Genomic DNA, 11,318 nt, shown 5'->3' with positions numbered 1-11,318 from the left:
CTTGCCACAATAATCTCTCCGCAGTAGGAGAAGGTGTTGTGAAAACTTTAGACAAGAACAATAAAAATGAATGATTTAACTTTCTCTTAAACACTAAAGTGTATCAAACAAACCTGCGTGAGAAATAAATCATAAAAGTGTAATGTAGAACTCTAGAATTTCTTTACTGCCGCGTATAAAACAAGAATACCTTCCGCCTACAATGTGGAATATTGTCTGTCTGAATGGGTGGAACAGATGTGGGGTGTGTGTCGGGCTCAACTTCAAAGACACACACACACGTACTGTGAAGGCACGAAACAGGACAGAAAAGACGGGACAGAGAATCCCTCCATCCCTTCATCCATCCATCCCTTCATCCATCCATCCATCCATCCCGCCTGTCTGCCAGACGGCTCGCGGATTGGAGCCGTTTTTATCTCTCTGACATTTGAAATGACTTTTAGTGGGAAATGTTCCCTGACGTTTAACGGCTGACAAATATCCGGGGATGCCACCGAAATGAGCTCATCTCCAAATATTTACCTTTCAGGGAATACGTCTGTATTCAGTCGGCAGGCGGCGTTTCAACGTTATCTGCTTTAAAAACACAGTTTGTCTTCCCCGAGCAGCGACACAGAAGGAATGAGCTCCCCACCTTCAAATAGCACCATGAGTATATATTGAAAGTTATAAAGGTAGCACTGGAGGAATGCTTCAGAAACTCAAAGAAAATACAGAACGGAGGAGCAATTTCAGCAATTTTGTCCACTCCACCAAAACCCTTGTAGCCATATTTGTGCCCGTTTTCTCACATAAAGTCTCAAATCCTTGGCATTAAATCGACACGCGTTTTTGTTATTGCTTCCTTTACGGTTTTCCTTCACTTTCATCAGCCAACCTGTCAGTCATGTGTCTGCTCAATAATTCAGAACTATACTTTTCTTTCTTCATCCGATAGAGAGACATTTATTCATGCCGCGGAAACTGCCAAGACCAGAACACCGGGGGGTTAAATTCAGCCGGTGACCCCGCAAGGTCTGTTCACATTAACGTGCTCATCGTCTGCAGGGTGGAGGGACGCTCGGGCCACAATACAAAAGATACACAGGTTTGCTTTTGGAAATATTCAGAGTCGTCTTTAGTCAAACACACATGCACACATGCTCGTCTTCACTAGTTGCCAATAATTCACACAACAGAAGGTTCAGGACAGAGTTATTAATCATGTGCTGCTCACAACCAAAAAAAAAGAAAGCCAGCCAAACAACCCCCAGGAAACAAACTGATTTGTTTATGCAGAAAATGTATTCTCTCTCATGCACATCTTGTTTAAGAATTAAAGAAATTAGCCTGAGGTAAAGACACATCCGTGGTGCGTGTTTGACCTTGTTATCTGGCAGCGCGGGGTATATATTAGACCAAAGACTAAACGAATGTGCAGAAACACCAAAGAATAGAGATTGTTTGGAGGGAACAGCAAAGAGTTCACAGGGTGCAGCAGAATAAAAGCAAACTTTTTTTTGTGCGTTGAGCCTTAAGGGTTATCAATATAGATTTTTTAGCTTTTTCATCATGGTTAATGATTGACTTCAAGGGTAACTTGATTTATTTTTTGAATTTGTTCCACTATTGAGGGATAACGCTGTCAAAGTGAGCGGCTGCTCGGGTTTTTTTTCATTCATCGACTCATATTTGTATTGTTAGATTCTGTTGTGGAAAGGAACCTATAAAGAGAAATACAGTGGGGGGGAACAGGTATATTTTACTGGTTCTGACCATCATCTTGAACTTCTTGTTCCGTCCTCTAGTCCATCGTGTACACTTTTATCCCTGATGTCCTTACACAGCTCTCTGGTCTTGGCCTTTGTGGTGAGGTTGGAGTCTGTTTGATTGATTGAATGTGTGGACAGGTGTCTTTTATCCAGGTAACGTGTTCAAACAGGTGCAGTTAATACAGGTAATGAGTGGAGGACAGGAGGGCTTCCTAAAGACAAACTAACAGGTCTGTCAGAGCCGCAATTCTTACTGGTTGGTAGATGATCAAATACTTATGTCATGCAATAAACTGCAAAATAATTTCTTAAAAAATGTGATTGTCTGGTTTTGATTTAGATTCCGTCACTCACAGTTTAAGACCTATGTTGAGAATTCATCCTACATGCTTTGTTAGTTACATACTTGTTCTCCCCACTGTATAATGTGTTTTATTTTTACCTTTTGCTGGATCCCATCGGTTTGTTAGTGTGTCGTGCGGCCTGAGAGAGAAGAGTGGCCTTTGTCAGAGTTCGTTGAGTTTGATTCAGCCGGAGTACAGCAAGTGTAGCCTTGTGTTATCTAATAGATTTTCAGTGTTATGCCTGACTGTTAAACTGATCTTGAAAATGTGGTTTTATATATTGCAGAACACAACTTCTTTGAGCAAGACACAATAACAAAAAGACTAGATGGAGCTGAAGGTGAAAACTGTAGTTTTCTGTATATGTTGTCAAACACAATCAGAGACATTAGCAAAAACAAGCACTGTTTTCAGCAATTTTTCAGAATATTAGTCCAAATTCCCAAATTTTTGTCCTCATTAGTCACTTAAACACAAAAACATGGCCAAATGGGGTCTAGGTATAAAAAAAACAAATAAAGTTACTCTTTAGAGCTCGCCCATATGCGAGCGTGGCCAGAGATGCATCGGATTTTTTGAGTCAAACTGTGAAGAATTATGGAGTTTTAAATAGCACTTAGTTCACTTCCGCTTTATTCCGCTGTCACTCATTGTGTGGCAGGGTTACATAAGTGCACACCGAAGGCTCTTAGATTAGCATAAAGACCAGCTGCAGACTTTAAAAAGCTGCAATCAAGTTTCTCAATAAATCTGTACATGCCAATTAGACTCATTGAACACTTGTTCAAAAAAGAAAACACAATCCAATGTGCTTTCCAGCAAAGTTTAAGTGTAGAGTGAGCAGAGAAAAATTAATCTGAGGAGGCCAAACACTTTCATTGCATTGACTTATATAGCCAGAAAGCATCCCTGCTAAATGTTATGGAACACTGATGATGTAAATCCACTTACAGGACTCTGCTTCTATTCTCAGAGAGGACAAGAACACATTTTTCATTGTCCAGTCTATCACAGCCACTCCCAGCGGCCCGGCGAAACATTAGTACAGCTCGCTCGGCTTTGTGCCGAAGGGCCGGGACGCGGAGCATAAGGACGGCCTTCAGTGCGGCTGAACAAAGGCATTTGGGGCCATTCATGTAGGACAAACACAGAGGATGGTTGTGGGTGGAGGGCATTTCACCTTCCGTCGGGCGAGTTGCAAGGAGCTAATTTGAGATGCATTAGTGAATGTTGTACATAAAATATGTACGATGCGTAGCCATGTTTAAAATATTAACCATACACATTATGAATAGCCTACATATCGTGCCAAAACAATGTGGTGCAGCACGTGATAACATCGTTTTCTGCACGACTGGCTTGTAGACAGTGCTGCTGTCCTATTTTTGCCTTTACAGTTGCTCAAACAAAAGGTGGAGTGTATATGGGAAAGGAGATGTAGACATGTTGTATTGTGAGACTGAGGCAGGAGCTTCAACAGAAGCTGCTCACATTTCACATCATTATTACTTTTTACTGCATAATAAAAAGAACACGAGATCTCTCGTTCAATTACTCAAATCTTTGTAGAAAAATAAAACAAGAAGGAAAATGGATTATTGTAATCGCATGTTTAGTAGATAGTAGTTTAGTGGTATGTCTTGGGAATTTTAAATAAAACAATGATCATTACACCGATAATAACCAAGCACATAGAAAATACATGTTTACAATACATTTTTGTTTTAATCAAGGTAAATTGGGTACATTTTTCTAACTCCTCCGAGATTTAGTCTACATAACTACTACTTTTACAAATAAGCGTCCTTAAAAAATTGTTTTATATCATTGTTTCAACGCCACATAATGTTCACAATGTTCTCGTGCAATGATGATGTGGTCATTTTCAGCTAAATGAATGTGCACATGTCATGAAAACTGGGTGAAAATCTCTTTCAAATTCCCTTCAGATTTAGAAAGAAACTACACAACAGCTACATAGGCTGCTGAGGGCAGATGGTTCGATTGTTGTAGCACATTTGCTTTACATGTTGCTGTGCTCATTTGATAACTGTAATCTAATATAGATGTGCCGAAAGCCCATCAAAAGTTGGCATGGAATATTTTGTCAATTCGAGAAAGACAAACATCAGCCAGGCCTCAATATTTACCATAGAGACGACTAAATGTCAAGAGATATGTGGGTGAAAGGGCTGAAAATAGAGCCTATCTCTGAAAATGTACAATCAGATGAAAAAAACAAGCCACTGACCTTGTTAGTGTAACTTTAGAATTTTTTTCTTCTTCTTGGAATCCCTTAAAAAGGTGGCTTCAAAGCCTCACTCTCTAACTACATTCTAGTAAAGTAAGAACTCAAAATATTGACGCTCTCTTTATTTTTCTCAAACCAAAACACAGTAATTTGATGTTGTCATTTCAAATTTTGTCACAGAAAGCCCACGTTTGAAGGCAAGACACATGTCAAGATTTCCTTCATGTCGCAACAAACATCTTGGCATAATCTGAAGTGGTTGCATTTGTTTGTGGACACCCATTATGCAAATGTGGCATCATGCAGAAATTCCTTAAATCCATCCTCCATGCTGAAACCGATTATATCAAAATCATTCTGTCTGTTTGAGTCGCATGTTAATCTGGTGAAACCGAGCTCATCTTGTCTTTTGCTATTGTGATAAACAAGCAATGAATATGCATGAGGGACAGTTTAATACAGTAATTTCTTCTGACGGCGCACTAATGCCTGTCAGTGGCAAAGCTGGGGAATGATATTGATGAGATGTGTTTAAACAGCACTTCCAACCCCCTCCCCTCCACTCCCCTTCCCTCACCTCCCGTCCCCTCCCCCAGCACCGACTGGCGAGATGAACTCCAACAAAGATCATTTCATCCTAACGTGCGTCCCCCTGCTGAGACTTAGAAGCAGTCTAAATATTTTCTAAAAAAGCTCCAGGAGACAACAAACAAGCGGCCTGTCCGAACTTTTAAGACCAGTTGGCACGCGCTCCCAAACAAACATCCCCAACGCACACCCTCGTATTGGCCGCCTCCAGCCGCCCTTTGACTAAAAGCCCTTGTTTACTTGGTGGTTCCGTGTTGGCTTCCAGGCCGCTCTGACCTGGGAGCAGGGTGACTTTCCGCGGCCTCGCCCGCCATGCAGCCACGGCCTCTGGCTGAAGGTCAATTTGTTCGGGTTCACAACCGGCAGGGAACGAGGAGCCAAGGAGGAGAAAGAAAGGGGAAACCGGCACGAATACAAACGTCGGGGACGGCAAAAATAACATATGTAACCGCGGTTACAGAAAGTGCAAGGCCTATTATTTCTGCTGATTTATAGACTTGTGTTATTTACTTACTTACTAGCATCATCTCTCAGTAATATAATATGTGTTTTATTGCTTTCCTGCTATTTCCCTCCATTGTTTTTCTTTTTATCTAGCAGGAGTTGAGGTGTTTGGTATAAAACGATTAGTTGTGGGCAACAGCAGAGTAGGCAGAACATATATATCGTTTGATTTTGTATATATGGTTTTGTTTAAGGAAGTTGTAAGACTAGTGGTGCAAAGGTAAATACATAGAAGTCAAGAGTTGCCCAAGCTGACCAAAAATATATGTATTAATAGAAGGTCATAATTGACAACAAGCCCTAAACTGTCAGAGCATCATGTCGGGGACTTTTGCCAAAATGCTGCCGGGCCATCATCAAGGACTGAGATCAGATCAGCCATCGATAGGCAATTATTCTAATGCAATTAAACATGATGCTACGCCGCCTCTTACAATCGATACCGATGCTTTGCATCTAATCACAGGAAACGCATCATCAAGTCCATCAGGGGTGTCACTTTTGCAATCAAACCTCAAAACTTAAAATAGCGCAGTACTCCCACTCCTTAACCTCATCCTTCCTCTCCACCATCGAGCGCTGTCTAATTATGGGCTACTGGGATGAAAAGTCACGGCCAAACACAACATATCCGACCGCCATTGCTCACACACACACACACACTGGCACTGTAATGAAAAGAGAAATGTCTGCCTATTGCTCACTTCCCATGCTCAGCTCTGTGTGTGTGTGTTTTCTTATGTTTATGTGTCTGCCATGTCTTTTTAAGTCTGACTGTTTGGAAGCTCAGCCAACGCCCTGCAATGACCTACGTGTCTACGAGCGAGTGGGTGCAGAGCGGTAACAGGATGAAGCCCACGAGGGACACTGAGGCCATGCCAGACTATTTCGTAACAAACAGCCTGTGAAATCAGCCGCAGCCGAGAGGGGGAAGTGAGGGCCTGTGGGGACCAGTGGGGGCCAGTGGGGGCCAGTGCCTTCCCCGCTGCAGACGGATCCTGCATGGAATCAAGCAGAGAGGACTGCCACGTCATCACAGCGGCTTCCTTTTGGTTGCCCTTTGTCGTTATCTGCGAATGGGTCAAGCTAACCTGCCCCAGCGGGTAAATCTATCTCAGAGCACAGATTAGATGTAACTTTTAAAAACAGCGTGTTACATGTAGTGTAATACACTTACTCTTACTTGCACCGTTTATTATTTTTACAATAATGCATCGTTTTGGTGGTTTGATTTGATTGGTGAATCTATCTTTAACACTTAAAACCAGGACAAGATAATCACAGAATTACTGGCCAACTACTAGCCGGGTCCAATTTGGACCTTGCCATCACTTTGGTGGATGTCATGGCCACTTGCTGATGTTTTTGTATATGTTATTGTTTATGAATATTCATGCTCCCCAAAGGATGAATACCCTTTTTTCTGTACCACCAGACATGGATAAACCAGAATGTGATGACATTTGATCACCATTAATTAAGAGAAATTAAAGAAAAAATGCTTTAGGACAAAAAGTTTGGTCTGGTTTAGAAAATAGAAAATTGCATTGCATTCTATTTTCAAGGTGAATATGTTGTTGTGATTTCCTTACACTATCGTTCCAGATTGACAAATAGAAATGCATCCTGTTCTGATGTGACGATGTCACAGATGTCTGGTCGTTCCAATCCCCTTACAAATGAATATACATACAAATACATGCATGTGACAACACAAGTGGTGATGTTTTGTCCTAAAGCAAATGGTTATGGTTTGCAAAACATGGTGGTTTGGGTTGACATTAAGTTTTGGTCAGGTTGATACAATGATAAGCTTCTGGTCATGGGACCGTTGTGGTCATGAGGAAAGGAAACCAGCGTTTGAAGTTGGTTGGAAACGTTGACACATTACAGCACTGAACTGCAAACAGTTCATTGATCCATTAATTAGGCATATGTGATATGAGATAGATTTGATTTTTGGCTTTAGGGAGTAATCCATCATTAAATTCTATGTGCTGCCTTTTATTCTTCTAACATACAACCGCGAGGGAAATACTGTGACCCTATGGCAAGCTAAAGGCTGTATCCGAAGCTTGTATTACTGGAAGTGACACCTCACTAACAATATCATCATTATTCACTCATGCACGTTACTTTTGTTTGGTTGAGCAGTAGTGCAGCTTCAGCCCTGCTGGAGGAGATCCAGCCCCTGATCCCCCTCAGAGGCATCACACTCTGACATCCAGGGAGCTAATATGACAGCATATTACCGCTGCAACACAGCTTACCAATAACCTTGCTGAATATAAGACTCTCCTCTGCTACAGCGAGTGGATGTAGTTCCGTCCACTCCCCCAGTTAGTGCATCATAGCTTTAGACAAGGTGCTTATTTAACCTCCCGAGCTGCTGAACGTGACTTTCAGAAATCGTTATTACCATATTAACAATATGCATTGAGACGGAGGAGCTTGAGGTAAACGTATAATAAATCACTTCCTACACGCTTAAGAACAAAGTCATTAAAACACCATTTGGTGATAAGCGTAATGACTAATCAAGTCAAAGGGAAATTGAACACATATTGATTTCACCTCATGCTCGTTGTTGTTTGCAAGTTGCTTAATTGAGGGCAAAGGTCGTCGGCTGTGGCTCAACTCAGCAACCCACATCCACGCGCTTACATGCGCCCCAAACAGACAAAAACACACCGAAACAATGTGACACACTGTAAGATCAAATCTGCCCCCTGATACACAGCTGGATAACACCAAGCAGGCTTATCTCTAGGTGTGTTAGCATCTGGTGTCAACCGAGGAAAGACGAGGCTTTAGTTCCCAATTAGTCAGCTATTTGTTGTAACTATTAGAGTCGTAGATGCTTCCCCATAAACCGATGAGGGCGGCATGCTGGATATTTGATTTCTAACAATCAGTAGGTGCAAGTTAATGATAAACAGAGTAGAAAAGTCATTTTACTCCTCTCTGCTACAATCTCCCTTTGGTCAATATCCAATCCTCATCAGCAGGGAAAAGGGAACACAGACACGCAACCGTTTGTAATCTTGCCGACAGCTTTGAATCTTCAGATCAAGATCAATAACACTGACTAGCACTTAGTTCACGCAATGTGTTTTTGGTCAAATCATTTACATGATTTTAGACTCGCTGTGTCTCAAAGGTCTTTGTGTTTTTATTGAGCAAGAAATTACAGAAAATAAATGTTGATGCTTGGCATCAGCCTAAATCACTAAGCGTACAATGGAGAGCGTAACTAAAACACATTACGGCGCCGAGTGTTGTTCTTGTAGCAGGAAATTTGGAATTTATGAGCAAATCAGAATCTCGGAGGAAGCTCTGGGTGAAAGGTAGACTCAGGGTTTATTTTTCTTCCTTTATTGCACTTTTGGTATCTTGTGCTTTAAAGAAATGTTGTTAAAGATGAGTTTGCTTTTGTCAAACGGCAGCACGTCCTCTTACCATTTAGCGAGATATTGGAGCACATCCCCCATATTGCAGATCCCAGCTTGCCTTTGGACAAAGTCACAAGTTTACCACATGGTCATCAAAACCCACAGTGAAACATGAGTTCAGTGAGCCATTTACTTCTTCTGAGATGCAGTTCATACTGTCAAAATACTCAGACGAAGGAGAGAACCACCTCCACAAACAAAATAATGACACCTTTCTTTGATTTACATATAAAATGACCAAGTTGCATCAAGGCGAAGGCTGAGCATAACCGAGCGTGTACAGATAGTGGCCTCAGAGTTGAAGTAAAAGGCCGACGTTTATCATTTGGCTTTGATAGTGGTGTGAAGAGGGACCTTGGGTGACCAGGAGGCGTCAACTGCTTTGTCAGCAGATGATGGACAGACCACCCGAACCATCTGAAGAACGACAGGCCAGCAGCTGCTGTAACGCCGCCATGTCTTTATCGCACGCACACACACACACACACAATGACACAAAGCACATGCGACCATCCCTTCTGTGTCTTCGGTCGCACCCCACCACCCCGTCGTTTAAAATCCCCCCTCAGCTCAATTTTTACTCTTTGAGTCTTTGCGATAAAGAGACCAACGCCCAACGCCAGGAGTCTCCTCGCTCTTATTCTGTGGCGTGCTGTGATTGGCTCAGGGTGCAAATGAAATACTAATACAGTACAGAGCGGTGCTTTATATTGAAAGTCCCATTACACATTAAAAAAAGAATATGGGCCGCAACACATAAAATTCCATTTTGCACTATTAGAGAGTATCTGAAAATAAAATCATTTAATTACATACTTTTTTTGTCAGATGAGAGAAATAAATTGGGTACTGTGTTTCGCAAAAGGAAATTACACTATTGTGGTATTTCAACACTCTTTTCACACAATGTGTCTCGAATGTTACCAAATAAAGTGCATTTTCGGCTTGTTCTCAGTCAAGTGAATGAATGTGTCATTACTCAACACTCTGCCTCACTAGTTCTGACTCGCTCGGTCAAACCCTCCCTCTGTGTTACTGATCCAGTGTTAATAACAACCACTTGTCAAAACAAGAATTTGTATTGCTATTTATTGCTGTCTTTATTATTACTGAATAATAACTTCTACGCTGGTGACATTTGTGCAGCCATTTATGCCTCAGTGCTGTTAACAAATCAGCAAGCTTATAAAACAGCTGGATATGGTTGAAATGATGTTCTTTTGTGGAAGGCAGCAATACAAATTCTTTCCCAGAGAGATATTGTGAATGTTTGATTCATTTCATGTAGAAAATCAAGCTTCACTTGGTTCGGGTGCTAAATTTACGTTGTCTCATGACCTTGATTCTTACTGATTAGATTAACATCGTGAGGTCAGGAAGCTGAATCTGAACTTTACAAAATCTGCTCCCAACCTGAGGAGCAGAAGAACCCTTGGGTCAAACATTCAGACACAGAAATATTCCCAAGCAGATCCTGATGGGCCGAGTCGGACCTGAATACCAATACCGGTGGTATTGATATCCTGATGCGTTTAGATGTGTACAGCAATGTAATTATTAGGCACAAAAATGATGGTAGACGTCCAAACCCTGTTTTTTTTTTGTTATCAGTACATTGAGTCGCTGCAATGCTCATTACAAAAAAGAAAAGGATTATTGTCGTAACGGACAGTGGAAATTCTTTACTTTTTCTGCATTAATAACATGTGCAGATGACACGGCCTGGGTGTGATGTGTTCCTGATATAACTCATTGCGGATCACTTCTTCATAACATTTTCTCATCAAAAACTGAAAAAATGAATTTGTTGAAGAGAAAAGCCATATGTGTGTTCATGGTTTTGCAGCAGGTGATGAGTTTGTGAGATTCCATACCGAGTGGCCTCGCTTAATCATGCTGAAGGAGGAAAGGCTGTCCTGCTACTTTAATTTCTCCCCTGATGTTTCACAAAATGTCAAAATAGTTCTCACTCATTCCGGAGCACCTTTAACATTGTAATGACTTTGACTTTAATCCAAAGCAAAGGGAGGCCGTTGCCTTCTTCAGGCCCTTCCTCCTCTTTGCTCACCTCAGGCGGGAGTGTCCTTCCCTTGAATGTCTCGATGCGGTGATGCTGTGCGGTTGTCTCCTGTTTAGTCCTCTTGTCTCTTGTCCTAGAGACAGTGGGAGCAGACGGTGTGACGCAGAAAGTGAAACGGATCAGAAGTGAATAGTTCCTACCTGACTTGTTCACGCAAACGCCATCTGCATTAAAAACATGTCTCGCCCTCCCCGAAAAAAGGTAGAAATCGTTGATGAAAGGTCCCAGACGGTCTCAGACAAACAGCCTGCTGGATCGTCCGTCTCCTCTGACAAAGTGGAGGAGGGCCGCTGATGAACAGCTCAGCATTAACAGAGCTGACTGTGGTTCACAGATCAATAAAAG

This window comes from Gasterosteus aculeatus, chromosome 11 (assembly GCF_964276395.1).
Source record: "Gasterosteus aculeatus chromosome 11, fGasAcu3.hap1.1, whole genome shotgun sequence".
In the NCBI taxonomy this organism is placed as follows: domain Eukaryota; kingdom Metazoa; phylum Chordata; class Actinopteri; order Perciformes; family Gasterosteidae; genus Gasterosteus; species Gasterosteus aculeatus.
The sequence above is the reverse complement of the archived record's forward strand: the minus strand, read 5'-3'. Positions refer to the sequence as shown.